General features: G+C 44.1%; 1 long non-coding RNA gene across 1 annotated transcript in view; it reads right to left on the bottom strand.

Annotated features, from left to right (window-relative positions):
• Window positions 1–1,773: 1,773 nt before the first annotated feature.
• Window positions 1,774–21,734, bottom strand: part of LOC125937664 (uncharacterized) — a 206,182-nt gene continuing 186,221 nt past the window's right edge. The window contains exon 4 of the long non-coding RNA XR_007462458.1: window positions 1,774–2,155. This is a non-coding gene — a long non-coding RNA (uncharacterized LOC125937664). The remainder of the gene's footprint in view (window positions 2,156–21,734) is intronic.

Here is a 21,734-nt window from a genome sequence, read left to right as displayed (position 1 = left end):
CCTCGATAGACAAGGTCTAGAGATCTGCTGTACAGCGTAGTGCCCATAGTTAACAATACACTTAAAAATTTGTTAAGAGGATAGATCTCCTATTAAGTGCTCTTACCATGATGAAAAAGAAGAAATAATGAAAGAAAGGAAGGTAGAAAAAAGGGAAAGTAAAGCTCTTGAAACAATGCCTAGTACATAGCAAGCACTAGTAAACGTTAACAGTTTTAATCCATCCCCCTCCCACAAAAGGAAGAAGCCCACAAAGGTTACTTGGGAAGAAAATAACAAAATAAGAGGTTGGAAGGACCTCAGTACTGAAGGTGGCCTCTGCCTGAAGCCACAGCCCCCCATAGGGGTAAGCCCCAAACCTCTCACTGTGATCCTCACTTCCCTAAGCCTCCTATTCTCTTCATTATGGAGGTTCTCTTGGCCTTGTGTTCACACTCCAAAGAAGATGTCCCATCTCTGAGGCTCAACAAAGAACAATCAGCCATTTTTTCATCATACTGAATCTGTCAGAATTATCTTTTTGGGTTAATAGCTGCTGTCCTTCCATGACCAGTTACATAGACAAAATAATGTATTTGAAAAGTAATCTGCAGCACCAAAGATCAAAGCTATCCAGGGGAGGCACAGGCCATGGAGCTGGAGAAGAAAATAAAGGCATGTGGTTGGGGGGGAGATGTGAAGAAGCAGAAAGGAGAAAGATAAATCTGAAGCCAATGCCATGAAGGCCCACGGAGACCTCATCACCTGCCCCCTGCCTCCAATTTGTACAAAGCATGTATTGTCTCATAATTAGTTAATTTCTCTCAGGTCTATGTCTCATTCCTCCAACTCCAGGTCAATTGTGAACTTCTCAAGGAGGAGGTCTCGAACATCCCATAGCAACTAGCTCTGCGGTGAAGGCAGGAAAAGGTCACAGAAAGAGAAACAATGCCAGTAAGAAGGGGGGGTAGTTGAAGAAAGGAAGGGAGAAGGGGTAAGACTCAAAAGTCAAACAATACAAAATATATTGTGACATTCTCTTATCACTGAGCATTGACCAAGTCTCATTTAAGGTCTGGTGTGTCCACCTCATAGATGGCTTCCCCGGGTCCAGCCTTAACTTCTTTTTTGATGGCCTGCTCAGAAATGAGCTAAAAGGCACTTAAATGAGTACCAGTAGGTTTCCAGTTCTGCACCATCTGCAACACTTTTAAGGCCACGCAACTGGCCCCCATCCTTGTGGAAAGGCAGTAAGACCCCTGTGAGGATTGTTACACCTGAACAAGAAAAGAAATGGAAAGTGCTGATTTGATATAAAATTAAAAGCTCCTATTTATTCATATGCGTTTGTTGTTTTTCATTCTCCTTGGGTATTTGTTACACGGTCTCCTAAACTAATTACCCAATTACAGAGGGTGAAGGCATTTAAAGGATTAAAGTGAGATCCCTCACATGTAATATGGAGGTAGAGATGTTTATTAATTTCTCCATCTAAAAATGCTCCCACCCTTTCACAGCTGCTGAATTATTCATTAATCTGCCCCCGCCACCCATGTGTTTAACCAGCATTAATCCCTCCAATGTACCACTAAATACCACCGGTCATTTATACTAAGCCCTTTAATTAATCACATTAGTGGTCATGTGTTGACCCTCTTCTCTCCCACATGCCATTCACACAATTTCCTGGGGAAAGAACCAACTAGAACACACACTTCTAGCAATGGCTGTAAGGCACTTTGTAACAAATTATTCCTTTAAAATTGAAGCCACCAACATTTCAGACAAGAGAGGTCAAAACTTTGGCTATTTTTATTTTGACATACAGATGTGGTTGACATTTTTATTATGCTCTATGTAGAGGAGGACAAAAAGGTATTATACACAAGGAGGAACCTACTGCTCAAAACTATTGATCCACAAATCAGAGATCCATGGAAATCAGCATGCCCCTCTTCTTCAGTGCCAGTGCCCCTGGGAGATGCATTAGTGGATGCATTAGTATTTCCAACAGAGTACAGTGCAAGAAGAAAAACTCCCAAAACTCCACGAGGGAAAGGGTTGATGTGTCCATTCATGCAGATTCTAGTGCAGGCCTGAGTGACACTTCTGTGTTGCTCAATAGTGCGTTCGCTTCAATTGGGTGGCCCCACCATGTCAACACGAAGTTTCCTGCCTGGTGGGGAAAGAGAAAGGCAGCTGGAGAATTGCAAGTGGGATTTCCACTGTGTCAGCCTGGGGTGACAGATGTCGCTTCCAAGGCAGGTCATATAGTCCTACTCAACTACAAAGCGACAAAGCTTTTATGCGTCCAGAAGGGAAGGGGAAGCAGGTAATGATAAACAATACTCTTAACGTCTATCAAAGAAAGAGAAGGTGCACCAGTTTTCACTTCAAGTACTTATTGGTTATTGATGTGGTCTGATATGGTAAATGCTATTTTACAAAGAATTTCCCATTGCCTTCCATTTTCCATGGCCTTCTCTTTTTATTCTATCTTGTTTTATAGCTATCGCAGCCTATCGTGTTTTCTTCTCTTATGTCACTCAGAGACAAAACCCCAAGTGAATAGGGATTTAGTTGGGAAGTGCCTCAACTCTACCATATATATATTTCCATTATGTCAGTTCTCATCAGGCTTCTTTTTTTTTTCTTATTTGTTTAATGTTTATTTATTTGAGAGAGAGAGAGAGAGAGCACAAGCAGGGGAGGGGCAGAGAGAGAGGGAGACACAGAATCCTAGATCATGACCTGAGCCAAAGTCGGATGCTTAACCTACTGAGCCACCCCGGGGCCCCTCATCAGGCTTCTTAATCTGGATGCCATGATTCAGAGATGATAGGGACTTCCTAGGGCAACGTGTGTATAATTTTTCCTATGAAGAGGGCCCATACTTTTCTGCAGATTCTTAGAGTTTTCCCTTTACTGGTCTATTGAGTCCTTGGAGGCTGAGACGGTCTTTGTGATCTTTTGACCTTCCACAGCATCCATCAAATGCTGGGCATGGTCAAGTGGACAGAACAGATTGCTGACAAAGGAATCTAGGAAAAGAAGTTGGGAGGGAGTAGGAGTCCTGCTAGGGAAAATGTATAAATGGGGTTCAGCAATTGGAGGGATGGGATCTGGCCAACAGGTCCGGCAGAAGGGCATTAAAGACTTGGAGGAAAGGAGCCAGGAGGCAGAATGAGGGCACAAAAAGAGAATGAGAATATCTAGAAGACAAGCATTTATGTGCTTTGCAAAGGGCTGGGAAAAATCACCTTGCCCACCCCCACCACGCACCTCCCGGACAGGGAGGCTTTGCCATGAGAGCTTGCTTAACACTGAGCTCCTGGTTAGAAGAGGTCTGGCTGTGCACCCAGATGCATTAACTGAATTTTCTGGAGCAAGGGATTAGCATATACACCAAAGGTTTTTAAATGAGTGCTGTGATTTATTTAGCACGTTGACTCACATATTAACTTTAAAGAAATCATCCCCTACAGTATCATTGTGTGAAAGCTAGAAGGAAGATGAAAGGATGGAACTCTAATGCAGAAAGAATTGATGATGTACACAGCAAACTAAATAAAACATTTATAGAAAAAATTATGTTAAAACAAAATGCTGCCCTACAAAAGATAGAAATCCACAACTAATTACTAATACTACAGCATACTTCAATGTTTTAGGGAGGCTGAAATTGTTTTACTTTTTTTATTCTAAAACCGAGAAAGTTGGGGGCGCCTGGGTGGCTCAGTTAGTTAAGCGTCTGACTCTTGATTTCGGCTCAGGTCACGATCTCATGGTTCATGAGTTCAAGCTCCGTGTTGGGCTCTGCGCTGAGTGTGGAACCTTCTTGGGATTCTCTCTCTCTCTCTCTCTCTCTCTCTCTCTCTCTTTCACCCCTCCTCACCCATGCTCTCTCTCTCTCTCTCTCAAAATAAAGAAATAAAACTGTAAATAATAATAATAATAATGATAATAAGTACATAAAAATGAGAAAGTTGGTTTATTCTGAAATCCCAGGAGGTTCTTTAAAATGTGACAGTGTTTGTACAGTTTCCAGGAGACATGGTGGCTGGAGCTGGTGAGCACAGCTTTTTCCACACTTGGGAGTATTGCCCCGGCAGCTCAGCTGGGCCTGAGCACTGGCCCTCCCACTTGCACTTCCGGGGGGAGGGGGGCGGGCATCACTCTGCTTGAATTGCAAAAATTGAATTTTAAATACCCTCCCAACTTTGCTTTGTCAATTGACACCACATCTGTGCTTCCGAAGCCAGCTGAGAGATCCCCAGCCCCACGCACTCGCCAGCTAGGACCCACTGACAGTGCTCTTTCATGACAGCCACTCAGACAACAACTACCATTTCTGAGGATGTGCCTGTGCCTATAAATATGTCGTCAGACCTACAGATGAGAAAACTGAAGCCTGACCCTTCAAAAACATCATGGTACGGATCTGTTACCCATGGTACCCATGGTGGACGTCTAATCCCTCAAAAGAGGGGAATCCCTCACCATTTCATCTTTGATTTTACTCCCATGGTGTCTGCCAAATAGCAAGGACCTAATAATGTCTGCTAACGAGGAGGGGGGATGAACGAGGCTCAGATAGAAACAAGTTGTCGACACCGACAGTAAGGATCAGAGGTGGAGTTGGAACTGTTGGTGTGGCCACAAAACTACCTATGAAGGTGCCTCTCTGCACCTGTGAGCTACTCTAGCCAGTGGGGTACGTTTGGGAAATGAGGGGAGAGGGACATTCCTGATTAGTTTCAGCCAGCTGAGGACAACTGCCCCCATAAAAACTAAATGCTGACTTTTTGCCACGCCCTATATATGGGCGTGTTCTGTATGCTTTGCACGCCCTAATATATATATATATATATATATATATATATATTTTTTTTTTTTTTTTTTAACTTAAAAACTGTGGCGTAAATATGGACACAGAAAGATGCATAAGACAGTGAATGTTCAATGAGTTATCGGAAAGTGATCTGTCAGGTAAATGCAGCCCATACATTATAATGTAAAGAGCACTCTCAGAACCAGAACCAGCGAGAAGCATGTCCCTCCCCACTCTCCTACCCTTCAGAAATCACTGTGCTGCCATCAGGATAATAATATTCTTGTTCTGTTTTCAGTTTGACCTTCTATACCCTTGCATTATCCTATCAAATTATACAAGTTTCTTAACTGGTAGGGTGTGCAATCACCATCCGTGTCCTAGGAGCAAGATGTCTGGAGTATAGGTCTCGGCACCATGGCCCTGTCCAGCCGCGTGAGGACAAGAGGCAGGGCTGCCTTCCCAGGAGCCCCAGGGAGTGCCTTCTCACCCCTCGGTTTGTTTGGACCTGATCCCAATATTTGCCCAGAGCCTCTGATCCCCAGCTGCTAAAGAGTTCACGTTCAAGATTTCTGAGCTGGTGTCACCTCCCAGGCAGCGCAGTGGGACTCATGCTTACATCTGGCAACAGGCCTGTGTTCCAATCAAGCCCGCATGACTCAGCTAGGGGGATAAACAGAAAAAGGAAAAAGTCAGTAGGGGGCTATCCGGTGCACCTTGTCCCTGCCAGCACAAGGATGTGCTGGCTTGAAGCTACCACACTTACACTGGAGGGTCCCTGATGCTGTTTTATATGTGAACAAACTCTTCACGTAAAAATCCTGCTAATTCAAGAGGTTGGATGGAGTCCAGAAATCACCCTGTCAAACCCTCTAAGATTTGAAAAAAGCAAGAAACTCAGGCCCAGGAAGGGAAGTGATGACTTGTTCAAGGTTGCACACTGTGATAAGGCACTGGGGCCAGTAATGAGGGTGGGTAAATGCAGCACCCAGCAGAGGTGAGGTCCTAATGGTATTTACTTTCCGTTCTGGGCTGGCCAACCTGGTTGGTTCATACTCCATTTCGATGAGGTTCTGGGAAACAAGCCAGCTAACTAGAGGGATTTAGATAAAGCTAACCGGTAGAGTTTCACTTTTGTCCCTGAGCCCGACTTTGAGGCCGGAGTTGAGTGATCCAGGCAAGGGGAGTTCCTCACTGTCCCGCAGCCACACAAAAGACCAGAGGTCACTGGCATAGTCATCAAAAATCCCTGGGGAGGGGCGCCTGGGTGGCTCAGTCGGTTAAGCGTCCGACTTCAGCTCAGGTCACGATCTCGCGGTCCGTGAGTTCGAGCCCCGCGTCGGGCTCTGGGCCGATGGCTCAGAGCCTGGAGCCTGCCTCCGATTCTGTGTCTCCCTCTCTCTCTGCCCCTCCCCCATTCATGATCTGTCTCTCTCTGTCTCAAAAATAAATAAACGTTAAAAAAAAAAATTAAAAAAAAAATCCCTGGGGAAACTGGGTGGCTCAGTTGGTTAAGCGTCTGATTTCGGCTCAGGTCATGATCTTGCGGTTTGTGAGTTTGAGCCCCACATTGGGCTCTGCGCTATCAGCAGGGAGCCCACTTCAGATCCTCTGTCTCCTTCTCTCTCTCTCTCTCTGCCCCTCCCCCCCATTCATGCTCTCTCTCTCTCTCGCTCACTAATAAATAAACATTAAAAAAAAATTTAGGGGCACCTGCGTGGCTCAGTTGGTTGAGCATCCGACTTCGGCTAAGGTCATGATCTCATGGTTCATGGGTTCCAGCCCCCAGTTGGGCTCAGTGCTGATGGCTCAGAGCCTGGAGCCTGCTTCGGATTCTGTGTCTCCTTCTCTCTCTGCCCTTCCCTCGCTCATACTCTGTCTTTCCTGTCTCTGTCTCTCAAAAAATAAATAAATGTTAAAAAAAAATTTTTTAAGTAAATAAATAAATTAAATTAAAAAAAAAAAAAAGGAATCCCTCACACTTGCAGGAGTCTTTAGGGGGTGCTATACGGTTTACACAATGCTCTCACACAGGTTATTGGGCCCCTTGGAAGGGGCAAGTCTGATCATTTTATTCCTAATTTTCAAGGAAGAAACTGAGTTTTTTACCCAGGATCATAAAACTAGCGGGGCCGGGGTGACCGATGCCTATTCCATCATGGCCTTCGGTGACAGGAGGGAAGAGAGCCTAAAAGAGGGTGACACGTGCTTCATGCTGGCCTCCATGACCACGTGACGCTGAAATATCACAGTAGCCCCTTCCTCCATCCCCCACGGTTCTGCTTTCCAAGGTTTCAGTGAAGCGTGGCCAAGGGGGTTCCCAGGCAGGTGGACGGTAGCCTAACCTCACGTCACGTCATCAGGTTGGCCTTTTCTCACCACATGTCACCACAAGAAGAAGGGTGAGCGCAGGACAGTAAGAGATTTTGTGAGAGAGAGCACATTCAGATAACTCTTATGACAGTGTATTGTTATAATGGTTTTATTATTAGCTGTTAATCTCTTACTGCACCCATGTGACAGTGTAAACTTTATCATAAGTATGTTTGCATAGGGAAAACCATAGTATACATCTCTGTGGTTTCGGGCATCCATGGGAGTCTGGCACATACCCCCGCGGATAAGGGGGAGGGCTACTGTGCAAACGGCTCCAGTGACTAACTGTATCTCAGTCATCTTTATATGTCCCCAACGTTGAAGGGTCTCGGGGGATAATCTGACTTAAACACAATGTTGCCCATAAAATTTTGTTGGAATCATGAAAATCAGTAAAGTATACCATTATTCTAAAACCGTTCAACCGGTCATTATTTTCTACTATGGCATCCCTACCTAATTCAGTCAGCACGGTTGAGCTATAGGGAACTTTACAAATAACCTGATTCGTTTCTCTCATTCTGTGGGTGAGGAGACAGGCCAAAGCAAAGGAATTAACCTTCCCCAGCTGACATAACAAATTTATAGGAGAGTCAGGAGAAACCCCCAATCTCCTGAGCTCCAGATCCACGTTAACCCACCGACTTTCCCCAACCCCCCGTCCTCCTTTCCCAAGTGCCTTGTCCTCCCTTAGAGCATGGCCCCACCTTACCTGTTCTTAAGGGGTTTGTACTTAGCGTTTTGTAGGGACTTATGAGGGTGTCCTGTTTGTCATAACATTATCTCACTGAGACTATCTCCTCCAGTCACCTCCTGCCTGACACTTCCCCTCTCTGAGCCTGAGGTCCTCAATTCCAAAACGCAAGTAACCCCTGTGCCTCCTGGCTCACACTGTTGGGAAGAATAAGCTGATATGCACACCGGAGAGGCTAATTATCAATATTTATTCTTGGATTTGCATTCTATGCAATCTGAGCAAGACACTAGACCTCTCGGTGCCTCAGTTTTTCTACCTGTAATGGGGAGATACCACTCTTCAGGATCTAGTCTGAAGTGATGCTGGAAAGGCACGTGTGGGTATTAACACAACCGAATCTCTTCCAAATAAAATGCATTCAAGTTATCAGTGTTTCCATCGAATAATTATTCCTATTCCACTGATCTACATGAATCGCGCTTTTATTTATTGAAGTTACATTCACACTATACCTACTGTGTGCCCAGCACAATAAGGAGAGGAAGTGCGCAGAAAAGCAGCAGACCTAGTCCCTGCTTCTAGAAGCAGACAGTCCCCAGACACAATGAAGGAGACACGAATAAAATAGAATGACTGAAAAGGGGTGCAAACGAGCATTCCAGGGAGGTCAGGAAAGTAATGTCTTGTTCCTAGATTAGTCCATGAGAAGGAACACCAGGTCCAGAAAGGGGGAGTGAGGGGCACAGGACATAGGCTTTACCCCACCCCCAGAGCAGCTGGGAAACTGCTTTTGTAAAACTGCCATTTTAGGGGCACCTGGGGGGTTCAGACGGCGGACGGTCCGACTTCGGCTCAGGTCATGATCTCACGGTTCGTGGGTTCGAGCCCCACGTCGGGCTCTGTGCTGGCAGCGTGGAGCCTGGAGCCTGCTTCCAATTCTGGGTCTCCCTCTCTCTCTGCCCCTTCCCTGCTCACAGTCTGTCCGTCCCTCTCTCAAAAATAAATAAACATTAAAAAAATTTAAACTGCTATTTTAAAAACAGTCATCATCACTGCAAACAGAGGCAGACACACACTATAAACCAGATACAGAGCGTGGTGAGGATGCAGGGGTGTGCCTCAGCTTTGGTGCTGCCTTGCCCCGCCCCCTTTCTGCAGCCACCCAGCCCCTCAGGGCTGTCTCCCAGTCCCTAATGCAGGGCTGTGCATTCTGGCTCCAGATTCCTCTCTTTTCCATTTACCACCAAAACTCTACCGAATGCCTGCATCCACAGGATGCCAACCTATGGATCCATGCCCACGTGGTCTCCTGAAAAGCTCCTTGAAACTACTGGTATCTTGTCCCCCACCACACACACACACACACACACACCCTGATTCAATCGTTCCTGAGACCGGGAATGTGAGTTTTAAGGATGCTCTCTGATTGGTTCTCATTTATACTCTTGGTTAACACCCATAATGGACTCAGAGTCTATGTAATTCACAAACTAGAGAGCAGTCCCATAAGAAGGTGCGTGCTAATTCAAAGCCTCCCAGAGACGTGGTGACCAACAAACGACCCAAGTCTCCACATTCCCACTCCAGGTCCAGGTTGCCCTTGTTAGCACAACAGAGTTGACAAAAGGTAGAAAACTAACTCTTCTGGTCCTTCTCCCTTCATTCCAGAAAGAGGACTCAGTGGGGGAGGGGGAAATATATATATTTATATTTATATATATTTATATTTAAATATATAAAATATATATATTATATATATTTAAATATATAAAAATATAAATATATTTATATATATTTATATATTTATATATATTTATATACTTATATATTTATATTTATATATATTTCAAATATATATGTATTTATTTCAAAGCATTATAAACATACACTTTCAGTGTCAGTTGACACTTTCAGAGAGCTCAGTCACTTGAGCTTCCAACTCTTGATTTTAGATCAGGTCATGATCTCAGGGTTGTGAGATTGAGCCCTGCATCAGGCTTTACCCTAAGGATGGAGCCTGCTTGGGATTCTCTCTCTCTCTCTGTCTCTCTCCCTCTGTCCCTCTCCCCTGCTTGTGATCTCTCTCTCACTCTCTCTCTCTAAAACAAAAGAAAGAGAGAGAGAGAGAAAGAATTATTCTGATGGGTGGTAACTAGACTTTTGGGGATGATCACTTTGTAGTGCATAAAATGTTGAATTATAAGGGCATATACCTGAAACTTATATAATAAAAAAAAAGAATTTTTTCAATGAAGTATAAGTATAATGTCTGTACTATGTACACTGTGAGAAATACATAAACATTTCCATTATGCCCAAAAATATAGTCAGTTTGAAAATATTTATGTGTTCTAGAAAAGAAAACATATCTTCTATTTGGGAGGTGTAAAGTTTGATCTGGATGCCAATCTATACTTTTACAAGTAAAATAAGTCTATAATTAAGTGGCATATAAGGACATAAATATAAAAATACATAAATATTAATAAGTGTATATATATATGGAAATGCTACATTTTTTGTTTACTAGATTTTTCATAGCCTTATTGATATAAATTAATATCTGAATTGATTTCTATTAATTCTTTTGTGTATTTCCCACATTTCATTATGTAGGTATTATTACACTTTATTTGTTGCATAAAGATTGAGTTAAAATCTCATTTTGTGTTCTCCTTGCTTCATTAACACCTTTTGTCTCATATGAAACTTTCTTTGAGATAGAAAAAAGAGAATATGGTTTCAACACGCAGCTTGCATTTAAAAACAAGAAAACAGAAACAAAACAGAAAGTGCTGTGTCTCAAATTTTCTCTTAAAACCAGCCATGCGAATTAGATGAGAGAGAATTTCCACCAGTTCTTCAACCTGGGAGAAGATGACCTGAGGATTTCATAAGTAGCTACTCTCCTCCATATGGAATTTCTTTTTTGCTTTTCTATAATATATTATTATTTGTGATATTTTGAAAGTCACTTTCAAGATAATAAACTTGCAAAATCAAAGTCTCATGGTTGCACAGGGTTCTTGTGACAAAATAAATAGCAGGGCAGGAGGAAATTGTTAGTGTCTCATTTTAGTTAAAACAACTCATTTTGATGAAGGTCCTCAAGGGCAGAAGGCAATATATACACATTTCAAATTGACGGCATTACATCTAAACAGAGATATTAAGGGAAAATGCAGTAGAAGATTGTGTTATCCACAAGTGGGAACAGGAGGACCCAGTCCCTTTGGCACCAGAGCAACATTCAACACTCTGGCTGAGGTCAGCATTCCTGTGCTCCTCAATAATAATAATAATAATTACAAGTGCATGCTTACTTCTACCAAAGAATGTTAATAACCAGAAGGACAAGATTTTCTCTCTTTATTAACCATGAATTCAAAGGATAATTCAGCAGAATACGATGAAGAAAGATCCTCAAATCCTGGACAATGAACACTGCTCATTTTCTGACCTGAGGAAACAGACTTAGATACACAAGGCAAAGCATTAATTGAAAGGAAGTAAAAGAAGGAAGGAAGGAAGGAAGGAAGGAAGGAAGGAAGGAGGAAGGAAGGAAGGAGAAAGAAAGGAAGGAGGAAGGAAGGAAGGAAGGAAGGAAAGAAGGAAGGAAGGAGGAAGGAAGGAAGGAAGGAAGGAAAGAGAGAAAGAAGGAAAGAGAAAGAAAGAAAGAGAGAGAGAGAGAAAGGAAGGAAAGTGGGGAAAACAAACGTAGATGGAGCTGTTGACATTGGGTTTTCATCTTCTCTTCCATCTGAGAAAACTCTTCTATCATTAGGTTATAAAAAATTTTCAATTCTATTAAAAAATATTTATTAGGAACCAAGAGAAACACAGTGTGAGATTAAAAAAGAAAGAAGAAAAAGAAAGAAAGTATCCCTGGTTTTGTTCCTACACCACCAGGGACCCCAAATACTACTAGTGGTCATATTAGTCAGGACAGATCACACTCTGCTGGGTTAACAAGTCAATCCCCAAATCTGGGTCATTGGCCACAAGAAAGCTGTCGTTGCTGGTTTGAGTCACTCGTAGAAAATCTAACTGCAAGTCAATTATGTCTCTTTGGCAGCTCTCATCCCTGGTTGCTTCTGTTTCCAACCCCACCCTTGAGAGCTCCCCCTTGGGAATGCACGGACGGAAGAGGCGAAACCTGGAGAGTTCTCAAGGCTGCTCTCTGCCTCAGGCCGGAGGCAACATATCGCATCAGCTCCCCTTCACCCTGGTGAGGCCCTAACCATGGGGAAGCTGGAAGTAATCTTCCTGTGTCCCCAGGAAGAGAACTAGTGATGAGAACACAGCATTGTCTCTGCCACAGAAAAACCGTGAAATGTAGTGGAGCATCAGATGCAACAGAGTAGCACAATTCTGAGGGGCTAGGAGTTTTCAGAGGTAAGAATAGAGTCACCTTCCAGGATAGACTAGGGCGGGACTTCAGAGCACCCGCGATGTGGAAGGAGCATCATGATCAAAGCTCTAAAGGCAAGAAGTCGTGTTGTGTATTTGGAGAACAGTACGAAAATAAGCCCTGCTGGATGATTATTAATAATGGAAGACAGCAATTCAGAAACAGCTGGGGGTGGCTCATATTTTGCAGAGCTATGATCTGTAGGACAAAGAGTAGAAATACTTTTTCATAAAGCAACTTGCAGTGCATGGAGCCAGTCTGCCCAGGTCACCCCAGGCATGACTCACATGTCTAATCCAGAGAGCTATAAATCACCCACCTCATCCAATTATCCCAATTATCCAGGTAGTCGCCAACCCCCATTGATCTACTTCCTATGGATAGCTCAAAGCCCCGTGTTCTATATCGCCACTACCTCTGCCTTATTCCAGGCCCTCAGCGTTCGTTTATCCACTGCCATGGACTGAATGTCTTTGTCACCCAAAAATTCATGTTGAAGTCCTAATCTGGGGGTGGTAGAGCCCTCAAGATAGCATTAGCGCCCTTAATAAGAAGAGACAGAAGAGCATTTCCTGTCTGTCTGTCTCTCTGTTCTTGCTCCTCCCCCCATGTGGCCACACGGAAAAGAGGCAGCTGTGTGCAAGGCCGGGAGAGGTTCTCACCCTGACCGTGCTGGCACCTTGACCTTGGACTTTGAGCCTCCAGAACCGTGAGATATAAATTTCTTTCGTTGAAGCCAGCCAATGCGTGGTATTTGTTATAGTGGCCTGAGGCTTTATAAGACACCTGATCTCCAGCCACAGCCTGGTCAGTGATCTCACCTCTGCCCCTTTCCCCCTTCAGTATAAATGGGACACTATGGGCCAGAATGGTCTTCCTAACACCCATATCTAAAGTGGTTTCACATAAGGTCCCCTCCAAGCCTATTGCACATTCTACTAACACCAAACCACTTTGAGGTTTTCTGGAAACATCAGATTTGTCATGACCCTTGAGCAATTACATATGCCGCCCCTCTTAACGGAAATACATCACTGTTATCTTCTCAGAAAAGTCTTCTCCATTCTGCACAGTCCCTCTGTATGACAGCCTCTTCCTGACCCCTCCCTTAGTTACTAATTGCCTCTTCTGTGCTAACTTTTACACGTTTCTAAAACATTTTATAGCTCCTATTCATTTGCCTTCGCTCATATCCTGGTCAGCTCTCCGTGTCCAACATGAGGACCACTGGGAACAGGACATGTGCTCTCTTTACCTTGGCTCTCCGGGCGCAAGCCCTATATCTGTTCTGAGCACAAGTTCAATACATGCTTTGAAATCAAATGTCAAGTTAATACTGTGGATAGTATCTGAGCTATGTTCTGGGTCTCATACTCAGATTTAAAATTATGACTCCGATATGACAATAATCACCATAATACCATTATACAGAACATTATAAAGGCAGAATACAGAGAAATAAAGTGCTTTGGACTCAGCAGGGCCGAGTTCTTTAATCATACCTAATACTTACTAAGACCTCATTCTGGGCCAGACACTATGCTGCGTATTGTTAATACATTATTTCACTTAATATTCACCAAAACCCCTTCAGGAAAAATACTATTATTCGTATTTTAAACACGAGTAAACTGAGGCATATGGGCATTAAACATCTGACCCAAAGCCACACAGCTAATAAGAGTGGAGCCAGGATCTGAATCCAGGCACTCTAAGACAGAACCCACACACAAAGGCTACTCTGCTGTGTAAAAGGAACAAGCTCAGGTACTAAGATCAGAGGCAATGACATGGAGAGAAATCAGGACAGTGTTAAAGCCAGAGAGACGATGGAATGGGAGCCTGGGAATACACACACGCTACGTTCCTTGCCCTCAGTGATTTAGAAATAGGCCGAGTGTGCGTTAGGAGGAGTGCTATGTTAAGTATGTGTTTTTAAATAGAAAGCACACTTTATTAACTACGTGCAATATCTGTGGTTAGAGTCAAACTTAGGACAACTGGAAAATAAATAAATACATCATTATAAATATAGATATAGATAGATATAGATACACACACACACACACAATTACCGGACAAGGAAAAGAAAATGAATCAGCCTTGGTAGTTATAACAAAGCACCATGACACCAGAAGGCAACGCCTAGAACAAGTGAAATGTAAATCTAAGTGGCTACTCTACTCATTATGGTTTGAAAATAAGCACTTTTCCCCTTTTACTAAATTCTAAAGTGTCTCTATCAATTATCAATGTATCGATTACAAGCTTACCATAGATGCCCTACCCTATAGAACAGGTTGTATGAGGAATTTAAACGGGAGGGGAAGGCAGGGAAGATGCAAGGAGAGAGGGAAAGAAACACAGAGAATTCCTCTGATTCACAATTGCCATCACTATCAGTGCAGTTCTGTTCAAGAAATATGCATTAAACTTCCACCTGGTAGCATGGAAAGAGTTCAGTGTTGAAGATCCTGGCTGGGGTGGGTGCCAGGGAGACATCACAGATACGGTCCCAACTCCTAACGAGCTTACAGCCTTGTAGTGCACATAGACAAAGAACGAGCCTATGTCAGATCGTAGGGAAAGAACAGGGTGCAGTAGCAATGCTGTGAAGGGCACCCACGGCAGATTTGGTAAGTCTGGGAAGGCTGCCAGGAGGAAGTGAATTTAAACTGAGACCTGAAGAACAGACTTTCTTGCCAGGGGAAGAGTGGAGGATAGAATCTTAGCAGGCGGAACAGAAGCAGTAACACGAAAAAGAGCAGCAAAGCAGAGAAACAGGTAAAAACAAATCTCCTTAACCAGTACGGCTGAAGCAAAAAGCCAGAGGGCGAGTAGCAGAGGATGAGAAGATCCAGTGAAGGGCTGGATCATGGAGCCGTGCCTGGGCTTCGGATGTTTTCCCAGCATCCGTGGGAGAATTACTGAGGACCGTATGGAGAGCAGGGCAGGGAAAGGGTGTAAAGATATGCATGTTGTACAAATCACTCTGGTTGCAGCATGGGAGATGGCTGAGGGAACCACACTGGGGAAGCAATGAGGTTACAGCACCAATTTCGATGGGAGTTTCTGCTGACTTGGGCCCAAGATGGCAGCACAGGAATGGATTGATGCAGGAAGAGGAGAAAGATATGCAGGAGGGAGAAACACCAGGAATAGAGTATGGCCACGTAGGGGCTTGAAGGTGATGGGGAACATGATGGTGCCCAGGAACTGGCTCGCAAAGAGGGCAATGGTGCCTGTCCACAAGAGGACATACCAAAAGGGAAGCACCGCGTTCCAGAAGGTGCTCAGCCTGGGACATACTGCCCTTTGGGTGTCTGTGGAACAGCCCCAGGACATGGCTTCTAGGCTGTTGGATATTTGGATCTGTAGTTCAGGAAAGAGATGGGGCCTGGAGATTTCCATTAGGGAATCATCACACAGAAATGTGACGCAAGTCAAAGAAACAGACAAGATGATGCAATGAGAGAGAACGCATTGAGAAGAAAACCTAAGAACTCTAAGAACAGAATCCTGAAGAAAACCCATACCGAAAGGACAAGTTGAAGGAAATGAGCCCACAAAACATCATAAGAACAACAGCCAGAGAAGTTGAAAGGAAACCTGGAGAGTGAGATACAACGGAAGGTGTAGAAAAATTTTATCTCAATAAGGAGGAAATAGTCTGCTGTGCCACATGCTTCGAGAAGGCAAGTAAGATAAGAGCCCAAAAGCACTCATCAGATTCAATACCAGTGGATCACTGGTCCCCCTGGTAGGAGCTGTTTGGCAGAGTGATGGCGCAGGAGATCCCTGTGGTAGGTTGGGATACAATGTGTATTGACAACTCCTCTAGGACAGGAGTGTATCTCAAAGGAGATGCATAGTCAGGGGACGGCCTTAAGATAGGAGAGAATAAAAGTGTTTACATGCAACTGGGAAAGGAGCTGGGAGAAGACGTAGGATTATAAATTAAGGTGAAGCAAAGAGGTGGGAGGTTCTTGAAGAGACCCAAGGAGACGGCATTCAGTGCACAGGGGTGTGGACTGATCTTTGCCAGAAATGGGGCCGGAAAAAGAACTATACCACAAGGAAATCAAGCAATACAAAAGGCAGAGAAACTGTGCTTTGCAGGACAACCCAAGAATGTCCATCATCAATCAATCGTCAAAGGAGGAATTAACCATCGGGGAGCAGGGTTTCCTTGTTGACTCAAGTTCCTGCTCTAACCACAGCCTGTTAGACAAGTGGACTGGGGTGTGGGAGTTTAAACAACTGAAGAGAGAGAGTAATCCTCAGCTCTGCCACACAGCTATAAGACTTTTTAAAAACCACTTGACTTCACACACCTTTGAATGCAAATGGATACATTTACCAGTTTAGTATACCCAAGTCTAAAATGAGCCTTGCTTCTGTTAGCAATGGACCACAGAACATCTACAGAACATAATTCCAAGTATTTATCCAGAGCCTACTCTTCTAGGGCTTCACTGTACCCCAAAGAATAAGAATGATTTCTTAAATTTGAGAAGTGCTTAACCGGTGGTTGCTCTGCTGCCTCTAGAATGCTTGGAGAGACTGTTTAAAATGCAGATTCCCAGAGCGCATTCCAACATTAGGTTTCCCGAAATCTGGGGTAGAGCCTGCCTGCAAGTCTGTAGTTCTACCAGGCTCCTGATGATGCCAGAGGACCATTTGGAAACCCAATACTGCTTCTCACATAGCAAACCTTCTCACACGCCGTCTAATTCTGAGCCTGGGCTAGTTTCTGGGGCACTCCAATGGGTGAAAGCAGAAACAAAACCAAACACTGCCAGCTCAGTAAATAAAATGGTGATCATTGCTCAGGCACGCATTGAGTCAGGCAAGGTGTCTATAATGATTGTGTGCAATGCACTAGACCCCAGGCTCAGCAAAGGGATTATAAATTTGAACTAGATTTGTGGCTTTTCCTCAAAGAATTCTTAGTCCATTAAGGAAGAAAGAAAAGAAAATCAACCAATGATACTAGTTCAGTTTGAAAAGTGTTTTGACACATCCGCCACATCTCAAGATGTAGGCGAGAGGACAGACGCATGTCGGGGGTGGGGACTGATGCTCGAATGGGTTATAAATTTTCATAGATGGTAGATGCGGATGGCAGGGAAGGACCTTCGAAACGAAAGGAAAAGCCAGAAAGCATATGTGTAATAGTGACCCAGACCTACCCAGAGCTCTACCGTCACTGTCATATGGAAGTGACCCCGTGCAAAAGGCATGGACTCTCCTAAAAATCTGAGAAGAACACCAAGAAACGACTAATACTGGGCTGAGATATCTTTGTATCATCCACATCCAGGAGCATGTTCAACCCACAAGTGCTACAAGTTTTTCCCAGAGGACATCTATGAGTCTTCAAAGGCAAAATGATAAGAAGCCACTAAAAACATAGGAAGGAACTGGGAAAATGTGACAGTGTGGAATCACAACTTAGAAGAGGGCACCTCGGAAGAAACGGGAAGTGAGAGCATGAGCACATACAGAGGGGTTAAGGGGAAGCAGGATTCTCTTTAGTCTTAGCTGCAAGGGGTTGACCCTGCCGTTTGTGTGGTCTAGAAAAAAAGTAGAAGGCAGGTAAGATAGGCACATGGAGGTGAATCTAGAGAAAAAAAAAATAAGTGGGAGACATGGGATAGTACCCAGAGGGGACTGGCGCATCCATTGTTGATTTCCTTAAATCCTGGGTGATGTGAACATGCTGAGACACTAGGATTTCCATCAATGGAAAGTGGATCTTCAGAGTGAGAACAGACACTAGGGGAAAAAGGGAAGGGGAATAGACGATTTGCTGTTCAGAGATATTTCTAAAATAAAGAAGGGTATACCTATCAGGATAGATTCCTGCTGTAACAAATAGAAAACATTTTGGTGGCTTTAACTCCATAAGATTGGTTTCTCCCTCACATCACACTTCGGTACAGAACGTTTTAGAGGGGAAGTCTCCTGCTGTCCGTAGTCATTCAGGAACCCCTGCCTCCTTCCATCCAGGGGCTCTGCCATCGTTTAAAGCCTCAGATTCTCCCATGGATCCTCTACATACAACCCAATGGGATAACACAGGTGTATGGGAGATCATGTTAATGGTTTTACTTTCAGGGGCCAAGCCTGGATGTGGCTTACTAAAATTCCACCCATATTCCACTGGTCAGACTCAGTCAGATGGTACCCATCAAACAGCATAGGCATGCAATTTAGCTGTGTGCCCAGAGGAGAGGAAATGGGATTGGTGAAGCTGTGCTACTGTCTCTGTCCCAGAGGTGCAAAGTGTTCTTTAGCCAAGGTCAGGGTGGGTATGTTGGGTGCCTAAGGTGGTCAAGGACAGGGAGAGAGTTCATGAAAGGCTAAATGTTAAGGAAGGACATACAATTAAAGGTTATATATATATATATATATACACTCTGCTGTACATATTCTTCACACAAGAAAATGTTCATTTACAAACAATTCAAAATACTGCAGGACACAGGATGTGATCCGCTCCAGGGCTTGCACACAGAAATCAATACAGAGCTTTAGATGTTGAACTAGTTTCGGGATAGACAAGGCTCTTACAACCTCAAGAACGAAGCAGTCCCACACCCCAACCAGGGACAGCCTTGGACAACCCATCTTAGGTTAGCTCCTCCCTGGGTCAAAGGACAGACAGAACTGGACAGTTGTCCTAACAAGTAGGACATGGAACCCTCTCCCCTCATCTGCCAATGAGAATAGCTATAGGTAGCATTTATTGAAAGGTCACCATGTGCCATGAACTGTGTGTATGCATGATCGCACACAACTTAATGAGCTACACACTATTTGACCACATTTTACAGTTGAAGGGACCAACACCCAGCAGCTCCAAGTTACCCAGATGGAAAATGTTGAAGGAAAATTCAAACTAATTGGCTTCCAGAGTTTGTGCTTTTGATGACTCTATTTTTCTTTTGGAAAACTACATTTCCTCCCTGCAAAAAGGCAGGATGGGGTGAAGAATAATAGACAAAACAATTAGCAAACAAGATTTTGTGATGCAAATAAAAGCTAAGGTTTTTTGATAGTGAACTCCATTGAGTTGACTGGCCTATTTCTTGGTTTATTATCTTTGTTGTTGCCAAAAGCTACAAAGAATAGATGCATGTTCCTTACTATACGTTGACTCATCCTTTTCCATATCTCAGAGTCAGTGTGTTCTCTGCCTTATATTTCAAGGTGGGCTCTCAGGGTATTTCTTCTCCCTTTGATTACTAAAACTTTAAGGTTTTTTTGTTTTTTTTTTTTGTTTTGTTTTGTTTTGTTTTTTGTTTTTTGTGTGTGTGTGTGTGTGTTTGGTTTTGTTTTTTTACCCCTACAGAAGGCGACGGAAAGGAGATTCAAAAAGTTGCATGCTGATGTTTTAAACTTTTGGCACTATATTTTGAAGCCCTGACAATATTTTTTGTTCATTATCCTTTAGAATGTTGGGATAGTAAGCAAAGAGGAACCACCTGCTTATGCTGTAGTCTGGAACAGTTATGTGATAGGACGGCTAAGACAGAACACGGCATCCCAGCAAATACCTTGTGAATGTGCACAAGATTTGATCCTGGGATGGACAGGAGGTTAAAAGAGAGAGAGAGAGAGAGAGAGAGAGAGAGAGAGGTTATTCAACACCAAGTGCTGAGCTACTTTCAATGACTCCCTCACCTCCCTCTCAGACACCAGTAATGAACTCTTCAGATATTCCCTCCCAGAGATCACTAAGTCCAGTTCATAACCGGACCAATGACTCACTTCTCAATTTCGGAGGCCACTTGTTCAATTCCCTTGACTTCGGGGCCAAAACCAGTTGTCTATCATTTATAGAGAGTATAAAAAAGGTCATCACAATCTGTGGTCGGTTCCAAGGATGGCAACTTGTATTCTTATAACTTGCACATGGCCAAATTTCTGAAAGAGATTTACCTACATCAAATGTATGCAGATGGTCATTTTAAAACCATTTTTCCAGCTATCCGTATCAAACATCTAATTTTGATAAATCACTGTATTTGAAGATTATGGGATAAACAGAGACCTTCAGAAAGCAGTTGGACAGTGCTTAAACAAAATTGTCTACCAAAAAATAAAAAAATAAAGGTTTTATAATGTGTGTCAGTGCTCAGGTAACTTCTCTGGGACACCAGGTTTGTCTTATAAAACAAGATATTTTTTTTTTTTTTAACCCAAGGAACAGTACAGACAGGTTAAAGATCGACTTTGGAGTTCCACAGACCCTGGAGAGATTGCTGTCAATGCTATTTGGGCCTCTGTTTTCTCATCTGTTGTGGTGCTTGTACCAGAGAATTCTCTCCAGAGGCATTAACATTAACTCTCACCTACTTAAACCTCTTAGCATAGTGTCTATCCACTTATAAGTAGCCAGTACATGTTGGCTATTTCCATTTTTATTATTGACGATGGAGCCCGTTGTACAGCCGGCATTGTGAAAGACGTCCGGAATACAAAATTGTGTAGAGCGCAGGCCAATCCTCCTGTCCAATCGTTCACTTTGTAAAGAGCAAGAAATTGAACACAGGTTTACCATTAAAAAAAGGGGGGGAGGTTAGAGCTCTAAGAGTCTATGCCAACTGCAAAGGGCGCACAAAGAGGAAGCACCCTAGTCTCCCTGGGGAAAGAGTAGGCTTCACAGAAAAGCTTTCAGAGCCCAGTCTCGAGAGTAGAACCAGATGTCTAAGTGTTATAAGCTTTTTAAACTGTCGCTCTAGAATGTCCTATGTATGAAAGTCGTCTTTCCACATCCAATATCCAGAACTCGTTCATTCATTAACATTCCATCCAGAAATGCAATCATTAATTACTGCTGGACACCCTTCTGCCACGAAACCAAACAAAAATCCCTAAACGAAGGCAGTTCTGGGGCTTGGCCGTTGGCATTGGTGAAGCTCTCCTTTCATAGAAAATTGCAGCCCAAATCATAGGCCCAATTAGGGAAAGGGCTGGCCAAGGTTCAGATTTTTCAGTAGCATTTGTCAAAGGTGCTCCTTTTAAACCGGGCGCCAGTGCTGGGTCAGCAGTTTCACGCGGATCCGAGAAGCAGCTGACGCCGTGGGCACAATCTGCAAAGCATCCGTGCCGGCAGGGAAGGGGTCTGTGGGCAGATCAGCCTACGGCCGTCGGGCACCGAGACTCCTGGGGGCCCTACCAGGGCCCAGGTGCCCGGCTCCGACAGCGTCGCTCCCCGCCCCGGGCCGCCCTCAGTGCCTGGGTACACGGGGGTTCTTCACCCGCAGACCCAGCTTCGTCGCTGGAGTCTGTACTCCCAGACACAGAGCTCGGGCCGTCAGTCACGACCAGCTAGGAAAAGCCGGGGGGCGACGGTGGTGGCGCGCAGCGGCGCCACGCAGCGGCGCCGCGCCCCTCGCGCGCTCCCCGCGGGTTGTCGCGCCTCCACTCCC

This window comes from Panthera uncia (assembly GCF_023721935.1).
Source record: "Panthera uncia isolate 11264 chromosome A3 unlocalized genomic scaffold, Puncia_PCG_1.0 HiC_scaffold_12, whole genome shotgun sequence".
NCBI lineage: Eukaryota > Metazoa > Chordata > Mammalia > Carnivora > Felidae > Panthera > Panthera uncia.
This window is presented reverse-complemented; position numbering and strand designations above follow the sequence as displayed.